This window comes from Cricetulus griseus, chromosome 3 (genome assembly GCF_003668045.3).
Source record: "Cricetulus griseus strain 17A/GY chromosome 3, alternate assembly CriGri-PICRH-1.0, whole genome shotgun sequence".
Lineage (NCBI taxonomy): Eukaryota > Metazoa > Chordata > Mammalia > Rodentia > Cricetidae > Cricetulus > Cricetulus griseus.
Window position 1 is genome coordinate 265757638 of NC_048596.1, and position 16798 is coordinate 265774435.

The 16798-nt window shown below is 41.6% G+C and overlaps 1 long non-coding RNA gene across 2 annotated transcripts in view; it reads right to left on the reverse strand.

Annotated features, from left to right (window-relative positions):
- Positions 1-2195: 2195 nt before the first annotated feature.
- The window catches only part of LOC113835066, a 32329-nt gene continuing 17726 nt past the window's right edge, over positions 2196-16798 (reverse strand). The window contains exon 3 of one of the 2 annotated variants that reach the window (XR_003484236.2): positions 2196-3985. This is a non-coding gene — a long non-coding RNA (uncharacterized LOC113835066). Of the gene's footprint in view, positions 3986-7722; positions 16003-16798 lie in introns of those variants that run through there. The other variant, XR_003484235.2, reaches the window with a different exon arrangement.

Genomic DNA, 16798 nt, shown 5'->3' on the forward strand with positions numbered 1-16798 from the left:
GTCCTACCGCCATGTGGGCGCTTTCCACCAGCCACCTGAGTTCTGCCTGCAGAGAGTTAGGGCCCCAAAATAATACATAGAGACTTATATTAGGTACAGTGCTGCTGACTAATTGACTAGGATTTCTCATCTGCTAGCTCAGTCTTAATTATCATAAATCTATATATTTTATAAGACTTATCTTATCGAGGACACCTTCTGCTGGCGTCCTCTTCCAGGGATCTCATGGCGGCTCCAGGGCAGAGAGCAGGAGGAAGAGGAAGAAGATAATTTCCTATTTGTCCCTGCTTATATTCTGAGTCTGCCTGCTATGTCACTTCCTGCCTGGATCTCTACTACATTTCCCAGAATCCTCCTTGACTCCTAGTCCAGCCTAACTTGCTTCTTCATTGGCCAACAGTACTTTATTAAAAAACCAATAAGATAAACATATACACAGAAGGACCTCCCTAGTCATGGCTAGACAGAATTTTGGGGGCAGAGAGAATGCTGGGGAGAAGGGTAGAGTCAGAGAGGACACCATGAGATGCAGAGTGAGTAAGATGGGGAATAGGTACATGAGGTAAATGAGCTTTAGGGCAGCACATAGATGAATAGAAATGGGCTAACTGAAGTTATAAAAGCTAGCTTAAAACAAGCTTAACCTATCAGCTGAGCATTTATAATGAATATTAAGTCTCTGTGTGGTTATTCATGGAGCAGCTGGCAGAACAGAGCTGATCAGCAGTCTAAACAAACTAGAAAACTCTGCCTACACCACCCTTCCTTTGCAGTCCCTCTGCCACCTTCAGACAGAAAAAGTGAATGATGGCATCAGAAATATTCCTCAAAATTAGTTGGGGAACATTTTCACCAGCGTTATTAAGTTTTCTAAAACTTTGTCTTCACCAGCCAGGCCATTATAGACCAAGTTTGGTTGTGGACACCGAGAATCAATTTGTGTGAACAAAACAAGTGGACATTAAGTTAGTCAGTCTCTGGTCAAATGGGTCGATGTCATATTTTGGAAATTTCTAGTAAAACACTTAGAAGCAGTGACACTGGAATGCCTTCATCTTAATGAGACTAGAAAAGAGTGGACCAGAGTTGGATGGGAGAGTGTGAAGAATGGGGCATAACCATAATTTTTCAATGCCTTTAGGCTGGGCTGGGCCCTAGACAACTGGACCATGGATATATCTGGCCTGTAAAACAATATCACAAGCAGAAATGGAATTGTATCCTAGTTAAACAACCAGATTTGCTTCTTCAATGCCTACTACCTCCATTGAGTAGATTTTACCACTGCATCTTCTCATTTGGAGAATGACCCGTCTTACCAAGGTTATTCGTCATGGAGATAACACTGAACAATCATTAACTGCATGCTTTTTTCAGGCTGACATTTCTAAGCCCATGCAGAAAGCCCACAACTTTCGGTTTAAGAATATTTCAGCCTGACTCCCTGAGCATGTAACTGTTGACACACTAAATGACAGGGCTGAGTCACTCTTTAGCCTGGAACCAAGGCTGTATTCTTAGTTGGTGTTGCTCTTCAAGGCCTGGGTGTCCATAAAAAGAATATGCCTCTTCCTGAACTCCTGAGAGCATCTCTATCCTGTCCCTCTGGCATCTGGACAACTGCTAAATCGAGACAACTGAAAATGGTGTGTACTGGCATCAGAAGCCCAGGAGGCTAAAGAAAGCAGAGAACCTCCCTGATAATCCTTGGACTGAATGTCTTACTCATGGGGCAGACTTGAGCTGGGGGAGAAAAAGGAAGCTGGCCCATCTGCTGCAGTCAGCAATCCCAGTCTTCAATGGTCCTTCTTTTGTTGGTGGCTTGGATCCTAGGCAGACAGTCTCTATTTCTCCCCTCCTCATCTTGTGTTGGAGCCCAGGTGGCAAAGACATTGCTAACATTTAAGCACATCTGGTGCAAAGAGAGAAGCACAGAGGAAAATGGGGAAATTTCAAGCCAGATTTCAGGATGGAGTTCATAAAAGTGGACCCCATGGGTGGGGTTGTGTTCCTAGGCCTCACTGGGAGGAGGCACCAGAGAGGGGTGTAAGAGGAAAGGGTCATATTGTCAGCCTTTCCAGAGTGAAACCTCTCCATCCCCAGGTCAGTCTGTAGGTGGTGGGTGAGCCAGGCGGGCGCTCAGTCATCTCTCCTCACTTAGAAGAGTCTGTCTGATGAGGCTTTAACTACATGGGTACATATGCTCATGTTTATTAGGCCTAAGAGTTAGGGCTAGGGATGTAACTCATTGGTAGAGCATGTGTCTGACATTCAGGAGGTTCCAGGTTCCATTTCCCAGCAAAGAAAAATGAATGAATGAATGAATGAATGAATGAATGAATGAATGAATGAAATCAGGTAAATAAACATGGCCCGAGCTTCTGTTCATTTGTAAAAATTCATGACTTCCCACCTTCCTTCTAACTGGTTTTGCCACTGCCTGGAGGCTGGGACCATCTTTTTTCTTACCATCCTTCGAGTGCAAAAAAAAAAAAAAAAAAAAAAAAAAGCCCTGTTCCTTTTCTGAGAAGCACTTTACATTTCTATGGCACAGGAAAAGGGATGTTCCTTCAGGATGCCTTTCTAGATGATCACTCTCATTGTTTAACAAGCTTTTCATTGTTTGTGATTTTCATTTCCCTCTATAGTTCAGGGCACTTTGGAAAAATAATTCTATTCAGCACTTTTTCACTCATAATTCAAGCAAAGAGAGTCACGAGGCATAATAAGGATAATTAGCGCGACTGAAAATAATAAGCCTGGCATCGCAGCGGCCCCTCCGTGCGCACAGTATCCATTTATCGTTTTTTTTGTGTACTCTCTGTCAAGGCTAATTACTACTCCTGTAATTAGTAACCTGTTGAAAGGACAAAAGAAAATGCAGTGCTGTCCTTAAATAAATAGTGCTATTTCTTCCCGTATCATCTCAATAAAATCCATCTGGAGCAGAGTCCATCCTCACAGTCACACAGTGAGCTGCTGTGGTTGGTCCTCGGGAACACAAGCTCTCAGAAGAACGATGTTCGGCGTGCTCGCACAGGAGGGAGAAGCTCTCTAACAAAGATAGCTGGGAGAGAGATGATCTCATGTTTAATAAGGCTCAGCGTTCATACGGCACTCCTCCTTTTCATTAATTTGTTAACCTTGGCGCAGTGTGGGAGCAGGCGCTGTGGAATGGCCATATGTTCCCCCTGCTAATGTGTTTTAATCCAGACCAGCAGACATCGTCTTCTTCTCAGAGGAGAGATCTGCTGATTACACACAGCCAGAGTGCAGAAAATAAATATAGTTCCCTTTCTTTGCTACCGGTGACGGGATGCATGCTGGGAAGGATTTCAAACAGGTTCCCTTTGTCACTGTTTCTTCACCTACCTGTGGCCGCTGTGGAGTTTTCTTGCTCTTGGCCTCAGCTGTACCTGATCATTTGGGCCACAAGAACAAGGTGGCAGATTCTGGGTTTTCCTGATCATAAAACTGCTGCCGTAACATCCCTCTAATCTGAATTCTGCTACCTCAACAATAACTGGCTTGCAGGGAGGGAGGATGGTTCATACCAGACATAGATGGCCGGCAGTGGTTCTTGGAAGATGGAATCCAGGGTCTACCACCGAGGTACATCCCTTCCCTGTCTTATTTTGAAACAAAGTCTGGTGGAATACCCAGGCTGGCCTCAAACTAGCATCTTTCTGCCTCAGAGTGACAAATAGTTGGAATTATGTGTGTTGGCCACTAGGCCCAGTGATTTCAGCTTTGTTGGCAGCAGAGGTACAGGCCATAGACACAGTTCCATTCTGCAATCTATAGCAGCCAGAGAAGCTCTTTTATGAGACCTTTGTTGTGATGGTTTGAGTTAAAAATGTCCCCTGTAGTCTCCAACATTTGAACACTCGGTCCTCAGTTACTGGAACTGTTTGGGGAGGTCTGGAAGGCACAGTCTTGCTGGACGTAATATGTCACTGGGGCCAGGAGTTCAGATGTACTTCTACTGCAAACAAAGTATTGTTTGTGAGTTTCCCAGGAAATCACAGGTTTTTAGCCATATATTCTTAGGCTTAAGCATCCATTGCTGTCTTAACATTCTTTTTGTTTGTTTGTTTTCAAGACAGGGTTTCTCTGTGTAACCTTGATTGTCCTGGAACCCACTCTGTAGACCAGGCAGGCCTCACAAAGATCTCTGCCTCTTGAGTGCTGGGATTAAAGGTCTGCACCACTACCTCCTGGTTTAACATTCTTATTTGAATCTCTTTGAGACAAAACAAAACAAAACAAAAGAATATTGTCTCCAGCAAGGCAAATGCCACTGCAAATGTTCTTAATCAGCCTGGAATTCTTGCTGAGAGGCTTCACCTAGGCTCAAGTCCTCTTGATGTCCCATTTCACTTTGACTAGGATGGTTAATCCTTTTATGAAGAGAGGGAAAACAACAACAACAACAACAACAACAACAACAACAACAACAACAACAACAAATCGCTGAGTCACTGTTAGGAATCTGTAGAGAACAAGGAAGGTCCGAATGTTGATTATCAGAAAAGGACTGAAATTGGGTCCTAATCCAGATGCTACGATGGATTATTTCTGTAAAGTAGTCTTTTCTGTCAACAAAGGCTAGCCCACCAAGGGCCAGTTTCTACAAACCCCCCTCACCTTGTGACACTCTGTCTCTTGGCTCTTTGGCCAACCCCTGCATGTCAGGATCCCCGAGACTGGACTCTGTTACACTCTTTCCCCATCACACTGATTATGAATTGGCTAATTGCATCATATTGTGAGGTCAAGGTTCCACCAATGGGGTAAGACATAGTCACTATCCAGTATTAGGATAAAAGTAAATGAACTTACAGCCCTAGTGTGCTTGCTAGGTCAGTTTGGGTCATTTCACAGCCAATTTGCAAAAGTAAAAATTGTCTTGGTGAGATAGCTTCACTTTGTTTATGTATCTTTGTGTGACACCAGTGACGTTCTTTCTCCAACAGTATCACAGAAAGAATGGTACTGTGGCAGGGGTAGCCCTAGTTTGCAAGAAAACATAATTTCCATGACAGTGTCACCGGGGTTATAGACTCGGAAAGAAGCTAGACTTGGGATCTTATTTACTGGGATCCAGTTCGAATTTTGTCTTTGATTTTAGATTCTCACAGGGTGGGTCTGGAGAGATGGCTTAGCAGTTAGGAGTGTTTGTTTTTTCGGCCGAGGACCTGGGTTCAGTTCCCAGCACCCACATGAGGGCCCACAAGCATTCAGTTTCCAGGAGATTCCAGTGCCGCCTTCTGACCTTTACGGGCACTGTATGCTCACAGTATTCATACATATATGCAGGGAAAATGCACATAAAGTAGATAAATCTGAAATTTAAAAGAAAAATAGTTACCTCTAATATCCTTGTGGGAAAGGCCGTAAATCATTTGCTGAGACTGAATACTAGGCACTAGCATTAATTATTAACTAGAAATGTTCAGAGACAGAAAAAGAAAGTGATGAGTTGCTGGACATCAACACTCTATGAGAACTAATAGAAAAGACGGTTTGGCTCAAAATAATATCTTTCAATAGATATGTGGTCATTATGTGGAAGGGGAATTAACTTCTAGATGGAAACAATGGGAGGCATTTGGGTTAGAGAGGGAAAAGTGAGAGGACTTAGCTCTCAGCACTGTCACTGCGATTCCGAGGTGTAATGAGCTCCTTGGAAGACAACTGACCCCCCCCCCACACACACACACTCTGCTGCATAAACTATAAAGGGAATTTAAACACTGGAAGGGTGATTGGCTACTATGACTTGTGTGGGATCTACTTCACAATAGCACAGAATTTTTCCATTGACACAGTCTTCTCATTCTTGCCTTGAATCCTTCCTGACCATCCGAAACCCAGGCTCCAGCTGAAGCTCAAAGGAACTCTTGGGGAAGGGGCTGGGCAAACTGTACACAGATGTGATCTAGGGCTCTGGGGAGGAACCCAAAAGGGAAGTAGATACTATATTTTTGTTTTTGTTTTTGTTTTAAAAATCTTGCGAGTTTCTAAAATTATCTGGAAAAGATTTTGTTGAAAGCGGAAGTGGAGGGACAGCTAGAGCCTTATCAGAGGCACCCTGCAGCTGATCCCGAGTCTTCACACAGAGAGGGCCTCGAGGAGAGCACAGAGGCCTGCCTTATGAGACTATAGGGAGAACACAACACCTTCGTTTTTCAGAAGGGGAACTTGGGGCCCAGAGAGGTGTCCCACTGCTCCCAAATTCACAAAGCAGGTATAGAGCAGAGGCACATGGATGTCTCATCAACCTTCTGTCTCCCAGGGGCATCAATAAGCCTTGGTGTGTATAAAAACACAGACACATAAACAGTTGTCAAGGAAGCATGTACTCTGTATATGATACAGGCAAACTCTGCACTCCCTTCCCATTGCCCTGATTCCCATAATCCTTGAGCTGTTAAGTATTTTGAACCCTATGGGCTTTCCCTTTGACTCATCTGTATACTTCCTATTCACCATGAGTTTGAGACAGAATTAATAATAATACCAATTCTTTTCTTTTTCTTGGATTTTTTTCTCAAAACCATGCTAAACACTCATGAGTATTATTAAGGTCTACCTATCAGAGGGATGAAGAGACTCATAAGGAGAGTTTCACGTTCATTTACTAAGTTCCAGGCTGTGGTAAATGCCTGGAACTTAGTACAAACAGGATACACACACACACACACACACACACACACACACACACACACACACACACATATATATATATATATATATATATATATATATATTTCACAGACGACTTGGGCTCATGCAGTTATGGAAGCCTTCTTCTTAAACACAAGAATTGAATTGAGCCACTGCTAAGAGGTCATACAGAGAAGAGTATACCTGAGTGGCTTGTGAATCCAGCACACTCAAAATACAGCCATTTAGTTGCAATATGGCATAGCCCAGCAGCCATGAGCTTTGTTTACTGGGCACAGTCAACATTCTTTTGTACTCCTCTGTGGCCCACTATGCTGAAATGGACCCATTTTGTATAAATGAGAATTGGCTATCATTGTAGGTGGCTTTCAGTGGGGAAGTCAAAGCTGGGTGAATCGAAGCAATATAGAAACATGGATGAGACAGGAAATGTTGAGGCAGTTTGTCTGGCAACAGTTGAGTTGTTAGGCACACTACAAGTCAGAAATCAAATGGAGAGAATGAGACTCAAATGGAACCTAGTTTGCTTGAGATTCAGCAATACTGTGACTATGAGAAGAGAGGCATCGAGACCCTTTAGAACAGAGTTCATCTTCCACAGATCATGTATGGACTTCATGGTGGAACAGAGCCTAGGAAGAACTGGGTCTACCAAGTTATAAGCTAGAGATCAGCAAGCCACCCTGGAGAGGAAGCAGAGTTGACCCCTGTAGCTGTGCCTCTTGTTTCCATGAGCTTGATAAACTGCAGCTGAAAATATTTGGGGGTTTGGAGAGATGACTCCATGGGTATCAGTGTGTACTGCTGTTGCTAATCACTTGGGTTTGGTTCTCAGCACCACATGAAAGTGCTCAACCATTCGTAACTCCAGTTTCGGGGATTTATTGCCCTCTTGTGGCCTCTGTGTGATCCTGCACACACATGGCACACAAAAACCCACACAAGTGCACATATACACATATAAATTATATATAAAATATATCAAACAAAACAGGTTAAAATATTTGGAAAAATATGTCTACCATGAATATGTCTGGATAATGGTCCTTTATTATTTTCTAAACAATACAGTACAACCACTATTTACATGGAATTTACATTGGAAAGTAAAGGTGATGAGGGAGGGATAGGCTATGTGAAAATTCTAAACCATTTCCTATGAGAAGCTTTCATTTCCTAAGGATTCAGGGACAATTGTAACAAGATTATAATGAAATCCATGGGCGTGCTGCTGATGTGGTCTCTCCACTGTCAAGAGCACTTCCTGCTCTTGCAAAGACTCTGGGTTTGGTTCGAAATAGCCACATGGTGGGTCCCAACAGTCTATAACTCTAGTTCCAGAGGATCCATCCAGTGCACTCTTCTGGGCTCCAAGAGCACTGAATACATGTGGCAATATGCATACATGTATGCATACATGCAGGCGAGCACTATATACACACAACAGGGAAAATGGCTCTATGTATTGAACACTTGCCTTGAAAGTGAGGACCCGAGTTGGAATCTCCATAAAACTGGGTGTGGTGTACTTCATCCATAATCCTAGTATTCCTGCAACCAGATAGGAGACTTCCCCAAACTCTCAAGCTGCTAGCCTAGAACATAGCACTGAGACCTTGTCTCATAGGAGAGACACCTGAAGTTTTTTTTAACCTCTACACATTTCCTGTGCTATGCAGTACTCACACACATGTGCAGACATGAATATGAGCACACACAACATCACGAGCACGCCTGCGCGCGCGCACGCATACACACACACACACACACACACACACACACACACACACTATGTTTTAACAAGAAATAAGTCCAATCTAGTATTTATATGGAACTTGATTTTAAATAGAATATGAAGGTGGGTTTTAGGATCCACAAATACCAGATAAAGAATTAACAGGTATTTATTTGGGGAGCACTTAAACAATGATAGTAAATAATTACCATGGTCTTCCTGCTCCTGGAGATGTAGTCCCTGCCCTTCAAGATGCTCCAACTGCAACGAGAGAGAGAAAGAGAGAGAGAGAGAGAGAGAGAGAGAGAGAGAGAGAGAGAGCGCACCAGCTGCTCCTCTTCTATATAAGGCATCATGTCCGCACACCTGAAGGCATGCCCTAAGATGTGGCCACCTCCCCAAGTTCACTGGCAAAACAAGATACCACTACGAGTATTGTTTCTCTAGTGAAATTTCAGATGACAGAGCAAGAAAACATGATATATTTTGTTTGAAACTTGGCTCGGGTTGGGAGGGCTTGGTCATAGTGGTCCCAAGACAGGTCATCGGGAGCTCACTTGGAGTGCTGGCCCTTGATCTAATTAACACAAAGGCTTACTGGAATTTCCAGGTCAACGTTCCTAGTGTCTCTAATTGTAGCAATACATCCTCTCAGTGCAGAGAAGCTTGTGATTTTCCATGAACATGCTCATATAAGACCTTTAAAAACCAAGACCTGTGCGTTCTTCATGAAAATGCAAGAGCCCCTGACATTTAGGGTAACAGAAGGAGTTGCTCTGATATTCTTCGCTAAATTTACAAGGTTTGGCTGAAACCCCACGCGTCTGTCCTATCACAGTGAGCATTAGTCAGCCTTTACAGCTTTCTTTAGCTTACTGTACTCTGTGTTAAATGCCATGAACTATGTGACTGGCAGGCAGAGAAAATATCCCGATGCAAGTAACTTTTTACAAATTATTTTATCTTGTATGTATGAGTGTTTTGCCTCATGTATGCCTGTGCACCACATATGTGTCTGGTACACATAGAAGCCACAAGAGGGAGTTGGATTTCCTGAATATGAGTTACATACAAATGATTGTGAGCTGCCATAAGCGTGCTGGGAACTGAATCCAGGTCCTCTGTAAGAGCAGCAAGATGGAAGCAAGCCATCTCTTCAGCTCTTCAAGTATCTTTTTATACTTAATTATTGACTATATGAAGTCTTTTAGGCAAGCCACCCTGAGAGCTGGACATTCAGATATTGTTTGTGTGAGGATAGGGAGACTCAGGGGGAGAGAAGAGGAGAAGACCACCATGGCCATTTGAGTTAGAACAGTCTTTAAAGATGCTATATTGTAATGTTCCCAGGTTATTTTCTCGATAGCTCCGAGAGATGCCAATCTATCATTAGGAGAAAGTTTCTGAGATCAAATAACTTGGAAGACAGCAAGTTAAGCAGAGACAAACTCAGCTTTACTGAGATTTCCCTACACTACTTTGGGATAAGAATCAAGGCCATCAGCTTAATTTACCAAGACCTATTTCTTGTTTTATAGACATGGCATTCCAAGAAGGAAGAGAGTCCGGAGCCTTGAAAGGGTTAAGGTAAGGAAACTACCATAGTTAGGTAGGGAATCCTTTTCCAGTAAGAGCGCACCACAATGCTACAACACCATTCAGAAAATCTGAGAAGAGTGGTTGGTGAGTTCCTCAAGCAATTCTCAGATTGAGGTTGTGCTTTGTTTGTTTAGTTGACTTTTGTTTTTGTTTTTTAAAACAGGGTCTCATGTATTCGACTTTGGTCTCAGAATTGCTATGTAACCAAGGCTGACCTTGAATTTATGAACTGCCTGCCTCTATTTCCTGAATGCTGAGATTACAAATGTAACACACCACGTCAAATTTCCTATGTTGTGGAATCTCAAGTTTAGGGCATTGTGCATGGTGGGCAAGCAGTCTACTAACTAAGCTAGTTCTCTACCCCAGATGTGAGGTTTTGAGGTGCATTTACAAGGAGGCATGGGAATACCAGGAAGGGCCATGACCACACTGGATCAGAATGTGGAACCTACCAGGCCATACTGATCCCCCAGCCACCAGAGAATCTTGACATCTTCCCTCTTCCTATAGTGACGATCCTCCCCCAGGCAGGTTGGTTTTCCAAAAGGAAAACTGTGAGGAACTTCAATTAAAGCCTTACCTCCTGCAATGAACATTTCTGTTGGTTTATCAAATTTCTGGGAAATACAGGACATGGTGTGCATGAATAATACATTTTTGTTTGCTTTAGTATTTGGACTTGGATATTTTCTGAGTGCATTTGTAAAAGCTGTTAGAGGGACTTCACTTTCCATTAATAATTTTAGGAAGCAAAGCTTATAGTAGGATTTGTGACCCACAGATCCCTAACTGTTGCATAAATAATCCAGGAAACTGCAAAGTGGTCTTATGTAAAGTCACTCCACAAATACATGTTTAATTAGCACCTACTAATGTAACAGATGCATTGGAAATAAGTTAGGGTGACATGTACTATTCTGAACAATACAATATCCGCTCAGAGGGGCTAAGGGCATGCAACATAACCTGTTTTTAATTGAGCAACTTGTCACCCAACAAAATAAGAGACAGCTTGTGTTTTACATGTTTCTGTAGTGCATCATTATCCAACAATAAATGCAAAAATAAATTACAAAAAAAGCCTCTCAAATTTCTCAACAAGAAACAAAAATTTAAAGGCACAGTTTTCTTTAGATTTAGCTGTTGGGAGATTTTGTATGAAAAGGAGTGGACCTACACCACACTGGTTATTTCAAAAACAAAACTTTAGTGTCTAAAAAAAATTGATATAAGTATTTGTGTGTGTGTGTGTGTGTGTGTGTGTGTGTGTGTGTGTGTGTGTGTGTGTGTGCTGTCTGCATAAGAGTGTACAGTTGTGTATAAGTCTATGCAAGCATGAGGAATCTGGAAGAGGACTTGTGGTGTCTTCCTCTATCATTCTCTTCTTTCTTGTCTTGAATTAGAAACTCCCTGTTTCCAACAGGTTGGGTGATCTGCAAGGTCTTGGGATCCTACCCTCTCTGCCCTGTCCCCATAACCACACTATCTCTGATATAAGAAGTATCTCTGAAGGAAAGCCCAGATAATTGAAAGTTATGCATCTAAACTTTAGAATTTATTTTAATTTTGTAAAGATACAAAATAGATGCTTGCTTTTAGTCCAGATTGGTTATTGACACACACACACACACACACACACACACACACACACACACACACACACACACACACACAGGATTAGCTGTGAAATTATTGAGAAAAATAGCAAGATGACAGAGTAAGAAAGATTGCCAAGGAAAGTTTCTGTGTCTGAAATGCCCTGGGATCTCGCAGCTCAAATCGAGGGGGTGAGTTATTTATCTTTGGTGCCTCTAATACTGGTGATTAAAGGGATGTCAAGGGCAGTCTTGCAAGGGGAATAAACTTTCAAAGGAATATCTCTGCTTGGGAGATAAATATAGAAAGGTCAAACAGTCCTTCTCTTTGTCTGGAGCCCATTCCAGGCCTTGTATGGCTATAGATTTTGGTGCTTGTCTGACTCCCATGCATTTTATTTCAGGACCAACTGTGTCCCCGCCATGTCACCCAGTAATTTGTCTCTTCCTTTTGCCCTGTATCTCTGTCCTCTCAGTTTGACTGCCCACTTCTATACTGCTTGGGGCACCAACCCAAAGCTTCAGTATGGGCCCTGAGGTCACTCTGTTGATTAAATTCCTATGAATTCAGAATCAATAAGGAATTTGTTCATTTGGAATCAATAAGAAATTTGTTCAATCAATAAGGGATTTATTCAGTAAGGAAGGTGTTCGTTTCTTTCTGCGAGCAAGATTCAGGACATGCAATCCATCAAACCGACCTGTAGCTTTGAAACTCGTTGAATTCTGGCCTGATTGGAGAATATTCTGACTCTCTTCTCCAATTGGATCTAAATCTTTTCTCATGTTGTGTATGTGCTTGTCCACACATGCATACATGCATGTAGGGGCCGGAAGATAGCCTTGTGCATCATTCTTCAGGCAACAACCACTAAGTAGACTAGGCTGGCTGGCTGGTATGCCCCAGGGATCTTTACTTGCTGCTACTTCTCCAGTGCTTCAATTGTAAGCATGCAACAGCATGCCCATCCTTCCTACATGGGTTCTGGGGAATTGAACTCAGGCCCTTGTGCTTGGGAAACAAACACTTTTCTAAAACTGAACTAGCTCCTGGGACCCTCTATGTCTCTGACAGACTCTCTGGAGTAGAGTCGTTGATGTCATATCCTGACATGGAAATCACACACCTACATATCACACAACAGAATATATTTATTTATGCTTCTCTTATAGCTGAAAGTGCCCTATATAGCAAATAGGAATCTGGAGCTTATCTATGACAGCATGCGTGTACTCTAAATTCAAGAGTCCCACCACTTAAAGGAATATAATGATGAATTGTTTTGTAAACTGAAAAATACATTTGAAATGTAAATGTCAGCCTCATAAGTTCTCTGCTTTCAAAGTCCAGATTTGTGTGTGTTTGGTTCTATAAAATATGATATACACATGCATATTTCATAGAGGAAACATCCTAGGACTGGCTTATGACTTTGCTTACGTCTTCAATTCCACAGAATCTTGAGATATGTACTCATTTTCCTTTGCCTTCAGCTTTTTCACTTACTTCAATTGTTTTTCTTCTTACACTCCAAGTCTCGACATAAGTCCTTTCTTTAAGTAGATATGGGGTACCAATCACTACATAAAACAAATGCTGAACGTCATATCTCTGGGATGCCACCTTCACGCTGGTATACTAGTCTAGATGCCAAAGAACCCTGTTTGGTTCCATTAAAACACTTATACCATAAAATGTTTGTACTATTGGAAACATTCACTAGCTGTGTGCCAGCTGGGATTTGTTTGCTGTATAACTCATTAGGAACACTTTCTGTTAAAGGCCAAAGCTATTTTGTGACCCTAAGAAACAGACACAGGAGATGGCAAGATGACTTGCCAGTTAAGAGTACTCATTGCTCTTGCCCAGGACTGGGTTTGGTTCCCAGCCCCTACATGAGGCTCACGACATCTGCAACTCCAGTTCCAGGGCAGCTGATGGGCACCAGATGACACACATACATACGACACATGGTACAAGAAATACATACATGTAAAGCAAAAATAATCTCTTTTTTAAAGATCAGGTATTGTTATACTTGAAGGCTCAATTAGCATGTTCTACTGGAAGAGTGTCTCTGTTGTAAGGTTTGCATTTGAATACGAAAAGAAGGACAATCTAAGCAGACAGTTCTGTAGCCTCCTAGAACATCAGAGGCCGGGAAAACAGCATTGTCAAGCCTTACACATATCAACAGAATAAAATATTTTGAAGATACACTAGTCACATATGGTTATCCCAGAATATCACCATCCACGGATATGGGTGTTATTGTTTTTCTGTTCTGCATGAGAGCTTCACACACTTTCACAGATATGCCAAGTATAGCTTGACTCATGATGCATTCATAATAGATACTGTGAGCTGAACACACGAACTGCCTGCAAAGTAGTGAACCATGTTTTCTTTGCCGTTGACAAAATCAGAAGCGTTTTCTTGCCTTGAAGTGGAAATCAGGACATTTAGCTCGTAGCCTGAGGAGTTTACAGAAATTTGGAACTGGTGTAGTCACGTAAAAAGAAACTTAGCTATGTTTTTATCTCAGTGACCCTTCAGTTAAAAAGCTCAGTCACCCTCAGTATACATATTTCATGGCCTTCAGGGTGCCCATGGCTGGGAAATGGAAGGATGCTTGAGTCTGTTATGTAAAATGGCATAGCATTTGTGTAGATGGAATGTGGAATAGTTAGACTGTCTAATATAATGTAAATGTCATATAATACTATGTAAATAGTCATCATAGTGCATTGTTTGGGAAAACATTATAAAGAAAAGTTTGTAGATTTTTTAGCTCAGACACCATCTTTTCCCTAAATACTTTCCAATCATAGTTGGTTGACTCCACTAATGTGGAACTGCAGATACAGAGGGCTTTTGCAACCATTTTTTTTAACAGTCTCTCCTCCATTGAAATGTGAATGATGAAGGAGAGAAAAGTAATCTAAAAACAAAAAAACGACAAAACCATTTTATAGACTACATGTAATTTAAAACACATATCTATATCTAGCTATTGTCTATCATCTATGCCTCTATCTGTATCCATCCATCAATCTATCATCCATCTTCTCTCTATAACCTATCATCTTTATATCATTTAATTAACAACTCTATCATTTATGTTATTTACAACTGTACCTATAGCTATCTATATCTGCCATCTATCTCTATTATCTATTTCTATTTATCTATCATCTTTTTATCTGTTCACCATCTGTATCTATTGTCCATCATGTTTATCTACATATATATCATCTATCTATCTATCTATCTATCTATCTATCTATCTATCTATCCATCTATCATCCATATATCTATCTCTATCTGTCATAATTCAGAAAACTCGAAAATCTGATTGCCAGTCTCCATTCTGCCATCACTCAGCTGTTGGTCATTGCTTATCTGGACTTCATATGACCTTTGATTTGAGCCTGACCCTCTATCTCATTTATCCCAAAGTTTAGTAGAATGTTCAAGACAGTGTTTCCAAGTAGAGGACCCACTTGTTAGAACTCCAGTTACTTTGAACTTATAATCACTAAATTATAAGAAGACACAGATATAATAGAAGAGCATTTAGAATTCTGAACAAAGTTATTTTGTAAGATCTCTCCTTACTTGGAGATTGTATTTAAACTTTATCCTATTGAGATGGTTGTTTTACTCTTTTTCACTGGGTTGTCTTTAGAAACAATGAGTAGATTGATCCTATTAGGAACGGAGTGTGTCAATGAATCTTACAAACTGATAGAGCTGAGAGGAGGGTAGAAGGACATAGCATTAGGTTTCCAAATGGGGAAGGGAGCAGGGCTAGAAATTGCTCCTCACCATCAAGGTAAATATTAGAATATGGATCTGACAGCAAAACACCCAGGTGTTGGCTATGGCTGGAAAATTCCAAGCAGAAAAGACAAAGAATTGACATAGGTAAAGGTCATCCAAAAGAGTCAGGTTTGTAGATTCAGAGAAGGGAGAGATGACAGGATTTGTGGCCATGGCTTTTGCACTGGGAAAGGAAGATGTGGAGACCCATAATCCTGGCATTTGGCGTGCCACCATATCCAGGAGTTCCACATCTGTAGATTCAATCAACCTCAGATCAAAGATATTTGGAAAAATTACATCTGTATTGAGCAGGTATATTCTCATCATTATTCTCCAACCAATTCGGGATAACAGTTGTTCACACAGCCTTTAACATTAATTAGATATTGGCAGCCATCTAGAGATTAGAGTGTACAGAAGGACATATGTAGGTTATATGCAAATCACTTACTATTCTGTTTTGTAGAATAGACTTGAGTATCTTCGGGTTTTGGTATAGGTAGACACCAGAAGAAACCAAGGGCAGACAGTGCATCCCATTAGGAAGTTAGGAGCTAGAATAAGAGGCAAATCTTGGCTGTGAAAACTGAAACAGACACATAATGAGAGCAAAAGCAAAGTGATGTGAGGTTAGCCATCAGGCTGTTCTCAGGATGGGCTCAAGTCTCTCTGTGGAGACAGTGGTGGTGTTTGGGAGGTGAAGACAGAGTCTGAGGAAAGAGTGAGGGTGTGATGGAGTAAGAAAGGGGGCTGAAGCTGTGTCAGGAGGAGAAACAGGAGACAAGAAACCAGCTGAAGGCAACTGCTAATAAACTGTTCTCTCAGGTATAATAGAGTTTCTCTTCATGGATAGATGACTATCCTAAATATGGCAAGAGGAAACCATTCATCACGTGGGAGCTGGAGCTCTGAAGTTTTTCCCAACACTGGTGTCCTGTGTTTCCATGTACTATATTTCTGCTTCGTTAACACTTGTGCTGATAAAGTAAACTTTGGCCCTACATATACTTTGGCTTTTGAGATCACCTCTTTAACATTTATAGCATCCTTCTGTTGTCATGTATCCTGATTCTCACCCCCCAGGTATGCACCCTAATGGGTCTGAGACAATCATTGTAATTCCATTCATGTACAGCATTCATTAAGATGGGGGCATTGAAGGCATTCATGATCCAGTTAAGCTCATGAGACCAAAGGGAATGCCTCTTGGGATTCCAGATGTTTCCTTGTCTTCAATAGAGAATAGAAGAATAGAAGATAGGCTTCTCTTGCTTTGGGCCTTTAGAGTGCAGATGGAGGGCCCAGGACCACAGTTACTTTTCGCCAGCAGCTTAAGCAAAAAGAACAGGG